The 20679-nt window shown below is 41.9% G+C and overlaps 1 long non-coding RNA gene across 1 annotated transcript in view; it reads left to right on the top strand.

Moving 5' to 3' along the window:
- Positions 1-11557: 11557 nt before the first annotated feature.
- The window catches only part of LOC140700892 (uncharacterized), a 10468-nt gene continuing 1346 nt past the window's right edge, over positions 11558-20679 (top strand). The window contains exon 1 of the long non-coding RNA XR_012079628.1: positions 11558-11739. This is a non-coding gene — a long non-coding RNA (uncharacterized lncRNA). The remainder of the gene's footprint in view (positions 11740-20679) is intronic.

Raw genomic sequence — 20679 nt, forward strand, 5'->3', positions numbered from 1 at the left:
CTGCAGTCAGCTGTCTGTGGGTCTGTAGATGGTAAACTTCCTTAGAATTTTATGAGGGTATGTTTTTATTTCATATTCACTTTTGAATGGTGGTTTAGCTAGGTTTAAGATTCTAGATTCACCTGTTTCCCGTCCCTTCGGCACTTTGAAGGTATTATTCGGGTTGCCACAGAGAAATCTGCTGTCAGCTTACCTGTCATTTGGAAGGTAATCAGTCCATACTCTCTGGTAAATTTTAGGAACCCTCCCCGACCTTTTTTTTTTTTTTTTTTTAAAGAAAAACCTTCTTGATTCTGTAGTTTCTTTATGATGAATCCAGATGTAATACTTCAAGAGCATTTTTAATCTGAGTGCACAAGTCAAATGCAATCATGTTCCCTTTCATTATTGCAAACACCTCATAGAGTTGCTGGGAGAAGTAAATGAGGTTATTAATGAACCTGCAATACTTTGTAAATTATGTAACAATGTGACAACAGCAGCTAATTTAGAATTTAGGGTTATTCGGGAGATATATTATTATTATTAGAGGAAGATTCTTCAGAGACGACATCCAGGTATTTCTCACCAATGAACAATTTATTGGTTAAATGGATAATTGATTAGATTTGGGGGCCTATAATATATTCCAATCACTGTATCATTGTAAGTCTGATCCCCTATGGCAAATTTGAGGTCTTACCTCTGCCATGTTCTAGGCACTCCAGAAATGAGTTCTGTCTGGTTGAGAACTGCCATTCTGATTTGATGCTCTGTTTTCCCAGTCACGCCCTCGTCTCCCCATCAGTTACGATGTGGAGTCTTTTCCGGTAAACAGCATTCCATTCAACCCAGCCCTAAGGCCTCCTATCTCAGCTCTGCCTAGTTCTACGGGGAACTGAGCATTAATAGAGAAAATGTGACAGTAATTTAGGGAGGAAGAATAAAAACATACTAATGAACTGCTAAAAGGTGTGAATGGGTGCAAAAGGTAAAAACTCAGGATAGGAACAAATTCTGGGCCCCTACTCCCTCCTCACACACCCCTGAACAATGTTTATAAATCAGGCTTTCATCTAACGCAGCCATAGCTGACTTCCTAAAGGAACGTATCAAATTACACAAAAGGTCAGTGAATGTAAAATACTATACTGACTGTTACGGGATCACTTTTAATCTTCTTCATCACTTAAAACATTGAAGAAAAAATATATATATTTAAATAAAGTGGAGTAACTAATGAGTTTTTGGGTTACACTGCCAAAGTCAGGAGATACATATATTTTTTCATCCTAAATACTTGACACTCCCTGGAAATTCCATCCAGTTACCCAAGACATTTAGGGAATGAACATCCATCCTGAATTTTTTATGGACAGCCAGTTTCAGGAGGGAGGAAAAAAAATGAAACAAAATATGAAAGTGTTTGTAAAGTTGTGCTGAACAAAAAAAGAAAGAAAAAAAAAAGAAAAGAAAGAAACACAGGATGACTTTTTCGCCCCCATTTCTGCCACCGTTTTCATCTCATCTTTTCTAAGTTGTCCGGCCAGGTGGAGTCTGACACAAGGTGTCGAGTCTAAGGCGACAGAAGAGACTTAAGCAGGTGTGGCCCTCTCAGCCAGGTGGGCCAAGTCCAGGAAATGAGACGGGATGAAAGAAGGAGGTGCTTATTATTTATTTTTGAGAAGCAGTGAAAGGAAAAACATTTGGGAGCAGGTAGACTTTTAAAGAAATGAAAAGACCAATTTGGGTAGGCCACAGAACCAAAGATGACAGGAACCTGATGAGAAAGTCCTGGGAAACAGAAGGGCTTGGCTGTCAGCTCAGCACACCTGGCTGCAGCTGCTTTCTGCGCACATAAATATTTGAGCGAGGGAAATGGCCTGTTCTGCCGTCTGGGGATGGTTCTCTCCTTCCCTGTCTAACCTCGGTGGTGCGGGTAGGGAATGAGAACCGGGGTGGCAGGCTTTAATGAAGCGCTGTGGGGTTAGTGTCCCCACTGTCCCCTCCCCAGGGAGCACTGCCCTTTCCTTTCCTCTCCATCCCCCACCCTCGATTTTTCCTCCACTTCTGCCCACTCTTCTTTTCTCCACTTCCCTCTCCCTGGCAACTCATCCCTCACTCCTTTCTTCCTCTCCCTTGATTGGGTTGCCCCTCATTTTATCCTCATCTCTGACAGTTTCCCAGATTCATCCAGGCCCCGCCCTCAGCACCAGCAGGTGGAGATGGAACAGGGCAAAGTTCTTCTCAGAGCTCTGAGTCCTCTGGGCTCTCGAGGGGATGGCGCCACCTAACCCCCATGTTAGAACCAGAACTCTTGTGAGGGCGGGAATCCAGGCTCTCACTTGTTTCTGTGTCCCCACCTCCTAGAACAGTGCCTGAGACGTAGTGGGCTGTCAGTACCAATTTGTAGAAAGAATAGAGGTCATGCCTAAGCCATGCTGGACTCATCCTTCAGCCTTTGCTACCACCCGCTGACCAATTCCTCTTCGTTCAGGTCTCAGTTCAAGGCTGCCTCCTCTAGGAAGCCTTCCCTGACTGCAGATACTCCCATAACATTCTGCCCACTTCTCCATTACTTGCTTCCACACTGTCCTATGTTCTTTACTGGCGTGGCTGTCTTCCTGTGCTCTCCGCCCAACGTCACTCCCAACACACACAAGCTGAAAGTCCCCTGGACAGAGACTGAGGGCTCAATAAATTGAAGCCTCATGATATTTGAATATTTGATAACTAATGCCACATCCCCAGCCCTCTCTACTTTCTACCAACTCAGATCACACACATCCTTTTGATCCAGATTATGAAGTTTCTTTGACGATTTTCACCTATCTAATCAGCAAAGACAAGAAAGAATGAGAATTTTAAAAGCCTGTTTTTGGTGAGGATATTGATGGGAACAGATATTGGTATTATGTTTTTGGAGGGTGATTTGGCAAAGAGTATCAAAAGCCTTAAAATGTACCTAACTTTTGACACAGCAATTCCACTTCTAAGAATGTATTCTATAGAAATAATATAAAAATGTTCCCAAAGGTTTTTCCAACAAGATGTTCACCACAGTTAGTGTCTATAATGCTAAGAAACAGGAAACTCACAATGAGTGATTAGTTGAGTGAATACAGATAAACCTATAATAAAGCATTTAAAATTTTAAGATGGTTATGGACCTGACAAGATATTTATGTTGTTATTATTCTTGAATGGATCTGTGTATATAATATGGTTTCATTTATATTTTAAAAATATCAAATTTCATTTGCATAGAAAAAAATCTGTAAATGTATATATAAGCAAGAAATAAGTGAATTTCTTATTTGGGAGTGATGGGATCACATGTGATTTTTTTAAATTCTTATTTTTTATTGAAGGGTAGTCACTTTATAATGTTAGTTTCATGTGTACAGCAAAGAGTTACACTCATGTGACTTTTATACTCTTTTTTAAAAAAATCTGTGTTTTCCCACTTTATTTCCCTTCAGTGAACCAGAATTACTCATGTACTACTTTTTTTATTATAAAAAACACTGAATAGTTTGCTTTTCTTTGACCCTAAAAGTAAGCTAATCAAAGTCAAACAGACTTGAAAAAATAAAAAATTCCTGTATGGAGTAAAGAGCATTTTAGACCTGAGATGTTCAAAGGAGAGCCTTTATCTGCCTGAGCCTCGTAGCCATGAGTCTAATTTCCCATTGCTCTGAGAGACTGTGACAGAGAATCATTACCCTTGAAATGGGTTTGTGTAATATAAAAAATCAGGGTCTCCTCTCTACTTAGGGAGTGTGTTAACATTGCAGGAAGTTCCCATGCGCGCTCAGTGGGAGAGTCCTGTGACATCGTGTAGCTCAATCACTTGTAGAAAATGTGTAATGTGATAGGGTATTACACGGGGTGATATTATGGAAAATCCTAATTGGTACCAAAGTAATTCTTACTAGAGTGGACTATAAAACCTTCAGTGCCGTTCTAACTAATCACCCCTGTGGCATTCTGAGCAAATGCAGGTTAATGGTGACGATCTTAATTTTTTTATTAATTAAATTAAGTGTATAATCTGACAGTATAAACCCATTGTCGGCGTTCATCATGCTGATAATAAATGGTTTGAGTACTTGGCACCTTTGGCTTCACTGGAGCCCTGAAAGCTTCCATCCGCCACTCATGATCTGAGAGATTCCTGCACGTGGCTCGTTAGTGCCCAGAGACTGGGGTGAGCAAACAGCAGGTGGGCTCATGGGCCCTGGAGAAGCCTTCAAACTCAGAGGCTGCAATGGCTCTGTCCTCTGCTCTCCTGCCTCGACATTGTGGGTTTCCCCCTAGCAAATGACTTCTCATAATGTTTAAAGGTAGGAGGGAGAAAGAAGAGTGAATGCGAAAATTTAAGATGCTTGTAAACACTTAATTGGCGAAACTGCGAGACTCAGGCTCCTTGAGTTTTAGGGTTGAGAATAGGCCTTTGTCATCATTGTTTTCCCCACAACTTGCATTGCAACCAACGTATGGTAACATCTAGACATCTTAATTTATTTTGCCAAGCCATGACTTGCTAAGGCTTGCTTTTCCAAAGTGTGTTCCCTGGAAAACAAACCCTGCTAGATACAACCGAAATTGGAATCAGTGGATGAATATGTTTGAGAATCGCTGCCTTTTACCTTTTCCTCTTGGAGATTTATGGCTTACCTTAGCATTTTGAAGGCAATGATAAGTCCTTTAGAAAAGATATATATTAATATTGTCTACCTTAACAGTATCTAACCAAATTGTCTCACTAAACTTGTTGGATCACAGAACCCTCATATCACCCCACAGAGCACACTTCAGCCGTGGACTTGCTTACAGCTCAGTGGTCAGATAGAAATAACATTTTCTGATTTTTCTTAAATCCTGGCATAATAGAGATAAAATCTCCCTTGACTGTGACTAAACGCCTTAATAAAAACAGAATTATGGGGTTTTAGACTTGGATATCACATATCTTAACCCCCAGCTCATTGCAGGAGTTCACTTACAGCATCCATGATGGGCACACTGCCATTTCTGCTTGGATGCCTCCAATGGCGGGGAACTCAGCCACTCACAACATGGTCCATTGAGTTATCATCAGATTTCCTCTTCTATTGAGTTAAAATCAGCTTCTTTGAGGTTCTAGGTTTTAATCATAGAATACTACAGAACAGTCCACTTTCTTATGTCTACATATCACTTCTTATGCCCTCAGTTAACATACCAGGAATTATCAGTTTCTGTACTTAAAAGTATAATCAAAATAAATAAATAAATGGATGCCTGACTGGCTAGTGAAGGTGGGAGAAAGAGGATAATCTTGAGTTACATAAATGAAATAATAGAAATCTCTTGTTTACAATCCATCAAGTGCTGAAAACAAAGGTGCTTTCCATAAGTTTCGTACAGACTGTTTTGATAACTGTCCTGTTAAGTTTGGGCTGCTGTCACAAAGTAGCCTAGATTGGGTGGCTTATAAAAAACACAAATTTATTTCTCACAGTTTTGGAGGCTGGAAGTTGGAGATCAGGATGCCAGCGTGGTCAGGTTCTTCCAGGTTGCAGACTCCTAACATCTCCCCATGATGGAAAGACAGCGAGAGACCCTTCTGGGGTCTCTTATAAGTGCACTAATCCCATTCATAAGGGCTCCGCCATCATGACTTAATTGCCTCCAAAAGGCCCCACCTCCTAATACCACCACACTTGGGGTTAAGATTTCAACATGTGAATTTCAGGGGGGACGCAAACAGTCCACTGTAGGGACAAAACATGACCTGAACTGATGTGAAATTATTTATAGCCTATGTTTAGTCCACTTAGTGTGCTATGCATACATTTGATTAAAGAAACATTAATACGTTTGATTACAGAAATATTAATGTGTTTCTTCAACCCCCAGTGGGAGTCTTACACAGTATACAGCATATGCACTGCATTACCTTTCTAAAATCGGACAGTCAAAATTCTGAAACATATCTGGCCCCGAGAATTTTGGATGACGAGCTACAACAGCATCCTTTTCTTGGTACCTGCTGTGTGCTTAATGCTGTTAACCTCTACTAGTTCATTTCCATCTCACAATTCTGCCAGGTAAAGTACTATTTATCCCCCACCTTACAGACGAGGAGAGTCATCTAGCTAGGCAGACATTTTTCTTTTCTTATTGCCTATTTGATATTTGCAAAGAAAGCCAGTTTTCCTCCCATGTGCTAATAGACAACAAAAAAAATTAAGATACAGTTTCTAATTTGGGACACTGGTCAACTCCAGGAGAATGCCAGCCAGGAACGGGAGGCTGTGAGGCCCAGCGATGCACAAAGAAGCCTCAGAGAAATCCCTGCCAGGCCTCCATCTGAAAGGTAGTTAATGGATTTACAATGTTCATGGCTCTTCAACTGTTCTTTTCCCACCTAACCCTTCAAAAGCTTCAGTGTGACTGGGAAAGCCACAGGTGCCTTTTGCAGAGAAAACTATCTGAGTGCTCGCTTAATTTATGTCAAGGCCTGAGTCTAGCCTCTGGGGCAGAAGTTCCTTACTGCCTGTTGCACCCATCCCCATAAGACTGTTACGATGAGATCTGAGGGCTATCAGCCATCCAAAAATCTACCTCATTTGTCCTCGCACTATGCTTGAAATTGCCATATGAGTATTTGTCTTTGTCAGGATAGTGAAAGTAACTACCGAGATATAAGTATTACAAATCCCATGTAAGGGTCAACCTAATAAGCCATTATAAACTTAACTTAAATAATCAAGTGAGCTAGTCAGGCATTTAGCCAGGCCCAGAGGGAACTGGACATGGAACAGACCAGATTTGATGAGGAATGAAAGAAAAGAAGCATAGGGAAGGCCAAAAGCATGGTCGCTTCCAGGGAAGATCCACACAGGGTATTGCAGTGGGGGGATCGGGGCTCAGATCAGTGCCACCGAGTTCTGGCTGAAAAAGGCACTAAAAGGGAAAAAGAGGCAGGAGAAGGGGGAGCCTGGGGTCCCTCAAATTCAGTATCACCTTCCTCAGCTATTTCCATAAGGATTGTGCCTGTGCTTGTAAACTCTCTTAAGATAGTTGAATCACGACATTTTAGAACATTCACCAGAGACCATTACTCAGGAGCTGGAATGGATGCTCGAGTTACAGAACAGGGAAACAAGGAAAGGGAGCAGGAAAGAGCAGCCGCCAAGAACTTGCAACCTCAGCCCACACCAGCGGCCCCTTTGCTGTCTGTGTTGCAGCCACACTGCTGCACGTGCCATCCCCGCTGCCGGGAAAGCCACCTCCTCCCCCTCTCTGCTGAGGGCGCTCAGACTTATCCGTCTGCTCAGCCTAAATGTCAGTTCCCAGAGAGGCCTCCCCTAGCCACACCCACCCCTTCACTCTAACTTTATTCCACAGTTCTCTGGGTTTTTTTCCCCTTTAGAGTACCCACTGCAATTTGTAAGTATATACTTTTTTTATTATTTATTAATGTCTGCATACTCCTCATGAGTACCCACTAAGAGCGGGTTCTTAATAAAAATCTGTTCAATGAATCACTGTCAGGCACTGTGCTCTCTGTTTCAGACATGGTAGCTTTTAAAATCTTCTTAATAATCCTCTGAGTTAATCTTTACAGATGACATCAAGGAGGCTTACAGCTCTGAGGGGCTCATTTTCACACCTCGGAATTGTGCAGTGCACACCCTGCACAGGCGCATGCAGCAGCCCCGCTCAGCAACCCCTTGCTCTAAACCATTTAGGCGTGGTATTATGGCCAAAGGAATAGTATCCTTCTGTTTTTCCTACCTTTGTGACAACCGTGGCTGGAGGGGTTAATCTTAAACAGAAAGTCCAATTAGTTTCACCCGTCACATCAGTCCTGAAGCTAAACCCTGTTTCCTTGATAGCCCCAGGAAAAGACTCTTCTGTCTGGTCTGTATATCATGTTAATAATTAATTGATCAGTTAATCAATTAACTAGCTCCTGTAAGGTTTGTCCTGTCCTCCTGGATCCCCTCCATGTGTCCTGGTCAGTGGGCCTGTGCTCCTATGTGCATTATGTTGACCCGAAAGACCCTCGAAGATGGACCATTTGGAAACATGTACATGACTGATGGTTTGTAATGCCTTGAAATTTTATGAGGGAGCTGCTCATTTTATACCTGCTGAGAATCGTTTTCTTAAAATACTGATTGAGCATTCATTGAAAATGAGCAATTCCTGGTTATATCAACATGGGTAAGTTAAGGCCCTGCCTTCAAGGAGCTCTCAGTCTAATGTGACATCAAAAGCGACAAGGAAGACTTCTCAGAAGAGGAGGGTCATGAGGACAGGAGGGGAGGCCGTGGGAAGTATCCCAGGCCTGTGATTTCAGAGATGGAGTAAAAGCAGGAGCCCGGTGAGAGAAGAAATGGCGCCCCCTTTCACCTGGGCACTTACAGCAGAGCCTCTGTGCTTCAATATTTTATAAGACTGTGCAAAGACACATGGTATTGAGAATTTTTACCTGAGATACAGACCAGCTTACTCTTCTTGCTGCTTTGGTTTTATAGCTTTCAACCCTAACTCTCAACAGCTCGATTATAACCAGTTCCTTTGCAAGATGAAGGGCAGGGGCCAGTTTTCAAGAAATGCCAAATATTCCATTCCCATCAGGTTTTAAAAATAGGTTTTACACTCAGTAAACACCCACTGAGTTAGCCAGAAGGCCTCCCAGCTGAGATCAGGGCTTCCTAATCCTAGCTGTTCAGCAGAATCACTTGTGATGCATTTAAAAAAATACACATAGTCAATCTACTGAAGTTGAACTTAGGTATGCCCTAAACTCATCAATTCCTCTCCTAGGTAAATGCTCATCAGAAATGCAAAATCCACCGAAAGACATTACAAGAATTTCATGGCAGCACTATTTGTAATAGTGCCACAAGGAACCATGCAAATGCCCAGCAACAGCTGAATGAATAAATGAACTGTGGCATAGTCGTACAGTGGAATAGTAGACAGTACTGAAAAGGAATGACACACAATATCCTGGATGAATTTCATAAACACAAAGCAGAGCAGAATAAGCCAGACGCTAAAGAACACATACTACATGATTCCATTCTGGTTTTATATTTAAAATCAAGAAAAATTAATCTATGTGTTAGAGATCAGGATAGTGGTTACACCTTGGAAGGGGAGTGGATCACTTGAAGGGGACACAGGAGTGCTTCTCGGATTTCTGGGCGCTAATTATATGAGCGTGTTCACTCTGTAAAAAGTCCTCAAGCTGTGTATATATGATTTGCACACCTGTCTGTATGATATTTATTTCCCTAAGATACTTTTAAAAGATATATCTGCCTAAATTTCACCCCCACTTATTTTAATTCAGTAGATTTGAGGTAAGGTCCAACTATCTGTATTTTTTAAAGCTCCACAGATGATTCTAATGTACATCCACATTCAGGAACCACTGACTAGGATCACCACTGGTCTGGATTTCCCTTGTTTGCATATTAAAAGAGCTTACTCATCATTTTTCTTTCCTTTTTTTTTTCTCCCCACAAATAGAGTGAAGTAGCCCCCACAGTCATGTGAACCTAGATGTCTCCAGGCCACGGAAACGCATGGAGATTGAAAGTCATTCCTTGTAATTCTCAGTGTCACTTGTTCATCAGCAGAAGTGTTCATACTCTGAGGTTTCAAGAATCCCTAACAGAATCCATTTATTCAATCAACCAACAAGCATTTATTGAACACTCATAACAACAAAAGTGAACAATTACTAACTCTTATCAATCATTTTCCTGAACCAGGAATGATCTTATGTCCTTTGCATATGTTATTTAATTTAAATAAATAGCAAATAACTAGATTCAATAATTGAAGTAATAATTAAACTAAGTAATATAGTAAAGGGTTAAGTGCCCAGACTCAGGAGCCAGGCTATGGGGGTTGGAACTCTAGCTTTGCAGCTTACCCAGTTGTGTGACTTTGGGAAAGTTACTTTGCTTGAGTGTGACTCGGTTTCCTCATCTGTACATTGGGAATAAAAATAATACTGATTCCTGAAACTGGGATGAGGAGTAAACAATGTTTGGCACCTATAAGTGCCACATGTTATGTAATAGCAGATGCTATAAATGCATTAGCTATTTTTTTTACGAAAGTCCTGTGAAAAAATAATACTAATTTTGTAGATGAGGAAACCACATTTAAAGGGGTTTAATGACTGGTCCAAGGTCACACAGCTAATAAATAGCAAAATCAAGCTTCCAAGCCAGGTTGCCTGACCTCAGAGCTTAGATATTTTGCTATCATGTTCTCTCCCTGGCGCAGATATAGCTCTCTCTTTTGTGTTTTGGTGGACACAGGGATTAAATATCGAAAGAGAGGACTCTTCTCAAAAAATCTTTCAGGAGCCTAGAAAGTCAGAATATTTCATGAGCCAACTCACAGTGACAAGCTGTGCCCCCTGCAAGTAAGGAAAGGAACTCTTTCCAATCAAGTTTCATTTTCCAAGGAAGAATGAATTTGGGTAACCTTTCTCGCTCCCTGAAGTTAAAAATACCTTTTAAAAATGAGTTTGTCATGTCTTGTTGCATAACACTGAGCAGTATTTATAGAACATGGAAATGAATGTGAAAACTTATATTTTGATTCATGGCATATTAGAAGTGGTGCTTTCATTAATAACTCTGACTTGAATTTTTCCTCCCAAGTTATTGGAGTGTTTATTAAACTTTTAAAGTATTTTTTCTGAATCAGTATTTTTTCTTTCTCAGGAACTAGAAAGGTAGAAACAGGGCAGAAGCACATTTTTAAAGACACGTACATCATCAATGACTGAAAAAGCAATTGTATGTATTTTACATGTCAGCCTGACAGCTGCCTTTATGTAACTGATGGTGTGGGATATTTTGTCTCCTCATACTAGATACTGTTGATTAGAGAGGTAAAGATTGTATTTTTCTTGAGTTAATTTGAAATAAAAAGCTTCATTGAAACAATATCTCAGTAAAAATTTAAGTACTGGCAATTAATGGGCAAAACTGTGTACCTAAGATTTGTATCACATTGATTCCAAAATAATGAGGTTGGTAAACACATTATGAAATCTCTCCCTGCGTGAATACTAAGTCTGCTAAATCATTCTGTTGGTTTTTAGAGGATGACTGCATCTTACCCTGAAATGTATCTCCAAGTTTTGCCAAGGACTAAGGTGACTGATTTTATTTCTTTTATTAGATACTTAAGTTTCCCTTTCTTTTTTATATATTGCTTAAAAACAAACCTACTTTTTCCTAGGCCTCTTGCCACCTAAAAGATTCCTTGTTCAGAACAGAGGAGATTTCTTACTCATCAGATTCTCCCCAGTCTTCTCTTTGAGCAAACACTGAATGCTTTCAGCAGCTGCCCAAGATATCACTTTAAAACCCTTAAGGCAGTTAAAAGGCCTCCAAAAAAGCATGACATTCAATCAAAGTTGAGTAAGGAAAGTTTTAATGAATAAACTTAGTAAATTAGAAAGCACTGCAGCAGGCTGATTAACTCTCATTTGTGCATTAGTGTTGAAATTAATTAAAATGTTTAAGCCATAGGAGGCTGGCTACCTCGTCAGGACCTGACTCTGCCCTGAGTCAGTCTGGATCCAGGAGTGATTCATCTTGCACAGATGAGAGGGGGACGAAAAGAAAAGAACAGTCAGGACACATGTGTTTTCAATGGTGCTTAACAGCAGGGAGACCATTGAGACTTCGGAGCAATGCTACTGGAGTGTGACATCATAATACGGCATGTACGTGTGGAGAGGAGCGGAAAGGACCTTGCACGCAAATGCCGCTCCTCTTGTGCAGATTGGATGCCGCGTGTATTAATCTCTCTGCCAGGTGGAGTGCTGCAGTCTGCTCTCTTCAAGACCACTCACAAATTAGCTGTTTCCCTGACTTTTTTTAAAACCTCACGCCACCTGTAATGTTCCCCCTTGGGAGTCCTCCCTGGTGCAGCGACATGAAAAGGTGGGCTTGGCGCCCTGCTGGATTTCCCTAAGATCAACTCCATAGGATGTATGAAAATATAATTGCCTCAAACAGACTCTCAGACACACAACAATGGATTTATTGTTAAATTCCCTTGACAATGTGCAGAGCAGAAACCATCTTTTCAAGAAACTCCAAATATTCCATTCCCATTAGGTTTTTAAATATCTCAGAAGCTCAATTTCTTTCCAGAACTATGGGTCTGTGGATCTTCTTATAGAAACCCATTCCCGTGCAGCTGTTTAACAAATCTGCGCCTGCTTGAAATTATAAATGACAGCCCATTTCATAAAGAGAAAAGTCCTCTTTGACAGGAAAACAATCTCAGTGGGTTCTCCTTGGGTAACAAATGGGTTTGTTACAGGCCTAGCACTGTAGCTGTTTCCAACATAGCATAGCCACGGACTGCTATTTCTACTTCAAGGGTCCAAATTAAGGGGTTGGCGGAAATTAGTGACTGCCTGCAAATCTGAATGATTTCCGCTGGGAGAAAACTATCATGATTTGCTATGGATCTACATTCATAACTTTAAAAACTGTCTATCTTCCTTATTTTTTGCTCTAAAGATTTCTTGTCAGACACAATGTCAGAGGTCACCGTCAGAGTGTCCCTTTGGTACCCATTAACTATAACCAGCAAACTTGTTCACTATTGATCCTCTATGTCTAAGTATCTATTATGGTGGCCATAAAAGGTGGCTTCACATCTTTCTAAACAGATAATTCATAAAGGCCAAGGGGTCATGGCTTGTGATATATTATTCTTTCACTGTAACTGGGACTGAATGAAAGAGAGAGAGGAAGAGGAGGGGGAGCGAAGGGTCATGTGCGTTAGACTGGAGAGGTAGAAAGTTGTGTGTCAGTTGGACACATTAACATCCATATAAATAATAAAAGGCATTAATAATATTTGTTCATGACCTCATTATTGATTCACTCTACTCAGAGGCAGAGAGTGCAGACAGAGTTGATTTTTCACCACCAAAGTTCAGTTGAGTTTGAACTCTAAAATGGAAGCCAACCAAAGACAGTAAAATATCCTCTGGCAGCAACATCCTGGGTCCTGGCATTGACACATTTTGCAGGTAATGCATCATCTGGGGCAAAGCAACTGTTGGAGAATCAGAAGCCTCAAAGATGAAGTGTTAAGGATCTGCCGGGCCAATGGGTTCAGCACATCCCCATGTTCCTTTGGGACTGTCTGATTCACCACCTGCCGTAACCTTTGCTGGTTCATACTGAGCATTCAGCAAGCACTGCGGAGGCCATCGCTGATGTCCCCACGTTCCCTTCCTGCAAAGCCTCTCATTAGGAGAACAATAAAGATCTGATGAGTGAAACTTGCTCATAAGTGAGCTGATATTGGGCTCATTTAATGCTGTTTATGGTCTTCTACACACTGAAGAACCTGGAGATGGTGTACTTTCTCAAGACTACAGTTTGGAGAAAAGTAAATTGAGATGAATCATGGTGAGATGAGATAGTTAAAATGTCATGCTCCATAAGTTTGAATGCATTCTTCAAGTTCTGAACAGTAAAATGCACCTGAACACTGAAAGAAGGGAAACAAAGAAAAAGCAGATACGTAACAATACAAAGCCTCTTTCTTCAACAAGGAGGCTTCACGGGGTGGGGGTGGGGGGCGGCGGGGCAACCAAACAGCACCTTCTCAGAGATGTTCCTGAAAGCACACCCGAGGGCACGCACGCACACATGCAGTCACACTCTCTCTTAATTTTACTTTCCTTTTACTATTTTACGTAGTCTGGCTGAGGGGATGATACATCAAAATTGCAAGTTTTCAGAGACAAACAATGAACCACGAGCTTTGTTTCTGTTCACAGACGTTAGCTGAGGGGAAGTCCCTAGACAATTACAGGCTGTCCTCAGTACATGTGGGCACTAGGGAGGATGTGAATGAGAATCAGAATAGGCCCTTTTAGCCACAGGAGAGGGTTAAAGAAAGGCTTGAGGGGTGCGCATGGGCAGATGTGGGAGCCCTGGAATTGCTTCCCCGATTTCTCCTTACAGAGCCCCATTCAAGTATCTCTTAACTCTGTAATTCTTGAAGTTAAAACACCCTACCAGAAATCCAAAGATGACCTATTTCCTGGAAGTGACCAGTCTAAGTTAACAGTCACATTTCTTCTTTATGTGAAACTCCAGTCATTAGACAACCACGGTCTTAGAGAGAATTTCCTTCTCATATTTGTGGTTCTGGAATTTTTTTGTGGATCAAAAATCCTTTTGAGAATATAGCAAAAACTATGATCCCTTTTTTAAAACAATGTTCACCCATACAAAATTTTGCATATATTTCCTAAAATTCCTAGATTTGTAGCAGCTCTGAGTTTGCTGCAGGTTAAGAACTGCATTCTAAATAGGTTTTTCTTTAAAGAGATGAGCGTGGATAGACTCTGCCCTTCCCTCTTCAATTCAATAAAGAAAAAATGAAGCTTAGAGATGAGCCAGCCATTGTAACCTTCAGACTCCAAATAATACTGTCCTTAATAATAATAATATTCATGTGTCATGTTAGTGGTCTCTACGGACATCTCTATTCTTCATAATAATTTTTATTTTTATTTAATGTTTGCAGGTGTTGTAAAAAGTGACTACTGTTTCAAAATGTGACCTCTGTGAGGTTTAAAACCTACTGAATCAGATGAGATATGAAAGCGTTCAATATAATGTATGACTTAAAGCTATGTTTTTTAAACTTTAATAGGAAATGTCTGACTCTTAGATCACTGTTTCTAAAGCCTGGCAGACAGAAACATGTCTTTTAAAAAGATCTAATTCTTTACCAAACAGAGATCCAGCACGTAGAAATAGTGCCTTTCCCTTTATCTCATGTAAACCTGAGCCTTTGATGTTCTGTGAATAAACCTCAACTCCAGCAACACTTTAATAATTATAACTCATCTCAGTTTTTTCCCCAAAGATTACTCATGTATTATGATAAATGTGGGGTAAAGTGATAACTAAATCATGATCTTTGTCCTCAGGAGGCTTACAGTCTTATGAGATGACAGATGTGTGTACACACTCTAGCAGCCACTGAAGTGTCTTAACATCCCTTGCCTTCCTCCTCCTCGTGGCAGAATTCCATTTTTATCCAGGTACCCACCCCTCCTCCACATAAGCTGTGTGATTTAGGGGATGCTGACTCATGCTGGGCTAAACCAGTCGTGGGCCTCTCACACACATCCTTGTCTGTGAGTCGCTCAGGTATCCTAGCTTCAGCCAATTAGTATCCCACATTCCTTGCGTGATGGTAATTTGTCCAGGGATGGGCACGTGACCTAAATTGACCTCATCACACCGAGGAGAAGGACAACCAGGGGGCAGGTTCTGTCTCTTCCCCTCTAGCTGTATTGCCCCAATTGCTATTGGCAACTCTCTTAGCTACCACTGGAGAAGCTAGTCTGAGGACAAAGCTAAGACATTTAGGAGGGCAGATCGGGGAAAATTACTGAGAACCGAGGTAGAAACCCTGACTGCATCACATCAGGAGCCCACTATACTTCCAAAGGGACTTTATGTGAGATAGGCTTACTATTTCCTTTTTGTTTATTCTCATTTGAGGAGGGAGTTATGTCCTCTGCAGCCCCAAAACTTCCTGTCGCCTATATCATTACGGCCAGAGTGATAGTCTCCCTGGTATGCTATGGGAATCTTCAGAGGAGCACAGAGGGTGGATATAATCATGCTGGAGGGAACTTTCCAGAGAGGGGATGCTCGAGCTGAGTTTTGAAGGTTGAATAGGAGTTAACTGGGCAGATATGGAAGGGGAGGGGTTCTACAAAGAATAAGTGAACAGAAGTGTGTCAGTGCCTTCAAGGGTTTTAGGAAAGTTGTACGGCAAGAGTGAAGAGAGGGTTAGAGGATGTTTTGGCAGACGAGACAGAGGAGGTAGACAAGGGCCAAATCATGAAAGGTCTTGAGCTCCAGGTAAATGTGGATTTTTCTATTAAAGGTAATTGGGAGCCATTGGAGAATGTTAAACTCTGAAGTGGCATGATTGGTTTTGCATTTTAGACACAGCGCTGGTGACCAGCATGGATGGTGAATTGGACAGGACAGCTCTGGGACAGGGTAGATCAGTTCAAGAGTCTCCATTTTGCTGAAACTCTCAGGTGTCCTTTCCTGACAAGAGGCAACATGGGTCCTTTCTGGGTGGATGAGGGAAGTTATCTGTGAAGACTGGTACCGAGCTGTCACTGTTACTCAAAATCTGTAACAAGTTAGGTCAGTGAACTTCTGGTGGGTGCTCATGACTCAGAACACTGCACAGCAGCATGGAAACAGCCTCTCACGTACTGTGTGACCTTAAGCTCGTTGCATAACCTATCTGAGATTCCATTTCCTTGTCTATAAAGTGAGAATCCTATACTTACCTTGCACTGTTTAGATGAGTTAAAAAACAATTGTAAGCATTTAGCAGTAAAGACCAGATTCGTGACTCACAGGCTGACTGGGTGACTGGATGACGTGAATAAATAGTTTTCCCTACTTATACTAAATCCATGGTTCTAGATTTGAAATGACAATACATCTCTCCAGTACTTTGGGAGATGTTATCACCAGATGAACAAGTTACCCAGCTATCTTCTGAGGTAAGTTTCATTCCTGTGGAATTTTTTGAAATGAGGGCAGCTCTGCCCACAGGGATTGGAGAAGCTTCTGCTCAGTCATTAATTAAAACAACATGCTTCGGAGCCCTGCAGATGTGTAACTCTCCATCCAAAAGGAAGTGATGCTGAAATTGTTTGGAATGAATTGATTTGGGGTTTTACATATTACCTGCATTTGAGAGACTAAGTTTTAGCCCAAGTGCAGAGGATACTGTCCAGCTAGTCTGTACAACCTACAGGCAGGGTAACCAAGACAGGTGTTTGTCTCTGCTCCTTTTCATGAGCTGAACCTCTGGGCCTCCCAAGTTGGCTGTGCTCATTTGGGGTGGCAGGGCAGAAGGAAAGGCTGGGGAGGGGCAGTGTGGGGCAGTGGAGAGCCACTGTCAACCTGCGGATGTTTTTACTTCACCAGAAATCTTGGACGTACAACATAAAGTCATTGAGAGCTTTGCCATCAGAGGCGTTTGGGTTTGAGTTCTGTCTTGCTCACTTACTAGCTGTGTGACCTTGGGCAAGTGACTCAACCTCTCTGAGCTGTAATTTTTTCATTCGTAAAAATGGGATATGCCTTCCTTAATCCTATGAAGTGGGAATATACCTATACACCTACCCCTAGAATTGTTTTGAGGATTAAATAAAACAAATATGAAAAGCATGCACTCAGCATAATACATGACATATGGTTAATAAACAGAAGCTATTATTACTATGATTCATTATGGACATCTGTTATTTTTCTGTCTGTCCATCAAACAGTTGCCCTTCATATCAGCACCCTGACTGCCTTTGGGGGCTTGCCTTTCCTGATTAAGTATAGTCTTGGTGCCCCCTAGTGTGCTGACTGTTCACCTTAGAAGGTGAAGGGCTCCCTGGAGGCTCTGCCCACTCCATCTTTCATCACTCAGTAAAGCCCTGAGGAGACATGTGATTCGAGCTCTGCCAATCAAAATCTCTCTCCTGGGATTTTTGAATCAGAATGAAGCAAGGGTAGAAAAGACAGCGGGGCAGTGCCCGAGAACACAACCTTCCTTCTCCTCCAGTTGGTGCCCCATATCATCCCTATAAAGTTTCCCTTTGCTTAAGCAGCCAATGTCCATTTTTGTTGCTTGCAACCAAAGAAGTGAAACATTACTTTCTGCCTTTAGGAAACAAGTGATTCCCCTCACAGCCTGCTTCACCTCAGTGTACACCCCACCACTGCCCTACATGGAATGTTCCCCAAACAAAGGCTAAATTTTTATAGCTTCTTGGGTATCTTCAAGATGTTCTTTCTGCTTGGATGCCCATATTTAACTCCCATTCTCCAACAGGTAGATTCTAAGTCAGTCTTCAAGCCCTGGCTCATATGTTGCTTGCTTTGGGAAGCCTTCAGTGACTGTGCTGACCCAGCAGTACAAAGGTAGTTAAGCCTCTCCACCTTTTTTATGCTTTCCTTTGAGACACTTGCTGCATTTGCCATGTTGTATTATGGTTAGATTACCTGCCACCATCTAGATCATGTGTTCTTTGGGAACCAATTCTTAGGCTTGTTCAGCTTTGTGCCTATAGTGCCTACCTGGGTCAGAGCAAGAACACAAAACATTTTTGTGGAATGAATGGCATTTCTTACAAACATATGAACTGCACAATTCTGTGGACAAGCATTTATATGGGGGTTCTGCCTAGATAACTTTGGAATAGTAGGTCAACTCTTCAGTTCTCCCAATAGTGGTGGGCAAATCCGTCCTTGTCTCAGTTATCCAAATTGACAACCTGGACTGAGCCAAAATTTTTAAGATCATTGTCTCAGTCTCTACTTTGAGAGTCACACAAGGACTCACAACAGGCACCACTAAGGCTTATATGGCTCCGACCACACACCAAGCACCAAACAAACAGTAACTCATTTGATCCTCATAATACCCTATAAAGTAGATGGTGCTATTTTCCCATTTCACAGATGAGAAAATTGAGGCACCGTGAGGTCGAGTTACCTGCCCACGGTTATATGGTTAACAAGTAGGAGAGCTGCGTTTCCTACCTAGGATATCTTTGTCCACATGGCTCGGACTTCTCTGGATTCACTGAGGACAAGCAGTGACTCATCCATCAGTTCATTCTCTCAGCATCTGATTCCATCAGCTCTCAGCGCTCTTTCACGACTTGAGGGTTGGAAGCAGGATGGGGTGGCCCATGTGTGGCGATCTGCCTACTTTATTAGAAGCACTGACAATGAGTGCAGAACATAAACACAAAGGAGCTGAATATTTAGCTAAGCTCCCATGGCGTCATGATGAAGAGGGAGGGAGAATCTTTCTGGGATATTTGAAAATACTAAGACACACAGGGATGACCCTTGTGCCAGCAGTAGTCATATGATTAGCCCTGGCCAAATCCACCAAGCTGGGTTTGGTAGGCAGTGACTGATGGGTACTGGTTTGATGCTTAGGTTTTTAAGTCAGAGGGTCCTGAATGCGGGGCTTGGCTCTGCTGTGTGCTATTGTTTATGTGACCTTGTGTGACTCAGTGTCCTCATCTGTAAAATGAGACGTGATAAAAGTCCCCATGCCATAGGATAGTTATGGACATTAAATGAGATGATTACATGGAGATTAGTTGATATATCTGGCATCTACTACATGGCTATATAAATTTTAATACAAAATCCCTGCTAGTTATGGGAGTTTAGTGACCACTGGCACTTTGGGTCTTTCAGGGAAAATGAGGAAAAGAAAGTAGGGGATGAAAAGAGATTTTCCCAACAACGTTGTCAGGGAGAGCCATAGCCCTTGAGAATTAACACCACTCCTGAAGTCCCACAGGCCGCCCAGTTCTCCACAGGATTCCACTGGGGTCAGCACATGATAGCGTTGGTGGTTTTCACATGCAGTTAACAAGGTTGATGGCTTTGTAGGATTATTCTGTATAAGCAAACACAACGTCCTTTTTGCAAATTTTCCCTCTTTCAGTTTCCAATGCAGGGTGAGGTGGGGGAAGGTGGGGAACCTTCAATGATGAGTTTGGTCAAAAAGGCCTATTCTATTACTAGTGCCTTCTTCCAAAGCGCTAATGATGTTTCTCATAAATCCTGAGAATTCCATTGGCTGTGACAGCCAGTGCTTGGGTGAAGTTAGCAACAGCCTGATCTCCAAGGAGGAGACATTAGGCATGGTTTGCCCAGAGTCTGTCAGAGTGCGAGTGCCCTAGACCCTGGGATCGGGGGAGGAGGCATTCCAACCCACCAATCCATTTAGGCTTCCAACTTTGCAGATTCCAGATTCAGATATTTAAAGTCTTCAAATCATTCCCACAGAAACCACACTTTATCACAAAGCTTTCCATTAGCTGCAGACCAAATACATACAAGTAAAGTGCATTTGTGATGTGAGAAATATATTCTCTTAATGCATCTGTCTCAGCTTTTAATTATCATAGTTTACATGGCTCACAGTTAGACCCATTGTCCGAGAGATCTTGGGGTGGAAAATTGGGGTGGAAGTGAGTGTGAGCAGATGAATGCATTACTGACCTCCAGGAGTCCTAGGCACACTTAAAACATGTTAATAAGCTCTCTCCCTATAGGATTTGATAGGATGAAAATACATCTACTGCCTTCCTCTGTTCTATTAGTACCGAACGTTGGGACACGTGAATAAAATAACATCCTCAAAAGGCAAATCCCACAGCACATGGGGACCTCTTGGGACTGTGTGTAGGTGTTGTCATTCCACAGCTGGCATCAGTGTGAACTCCCACCACTGGGATATGGAACAATTTGTAATGTAACAATTAACGGAAATATTGACTTAAGTATGCACTCGGCAGGAGGCCGGTAACCTCAGGAGTCAGCAGAAGGAACAGTGCCACGCCCTGTACAGTAACCCGAGGGATTCTGAAACAATTCAGATGACTAAAGAGCATGATGTGCCTTGAGAAACATCCCCTGCCCTTCTTTATGTTGAGGTTGAAGTTGAAAATGACACTCTCTCCTCTACCCGGCTTTTGAGCTGCACTGAAGGGATGACGGGTTGTAGAAAAATAGTCTCTAAAATGTCAGGGACCACAGGCTTCCCCATTTC

The sequence above is a fragment of the Vicugna pacos genome, chromosome 13, assembly GCF_048564905.1.
Source record: "Vicugna pacos chromosome 13, VicPac4, whole genome shotgun sequence".
In the NCBI taxonomy this organism is placed as follows: domain Eukaryota; kingdom Metazoa; phylum Chordata; class Mammalia; order Artiodactyla; family Camelidae; genus Vicugna; species Vicugna pacos.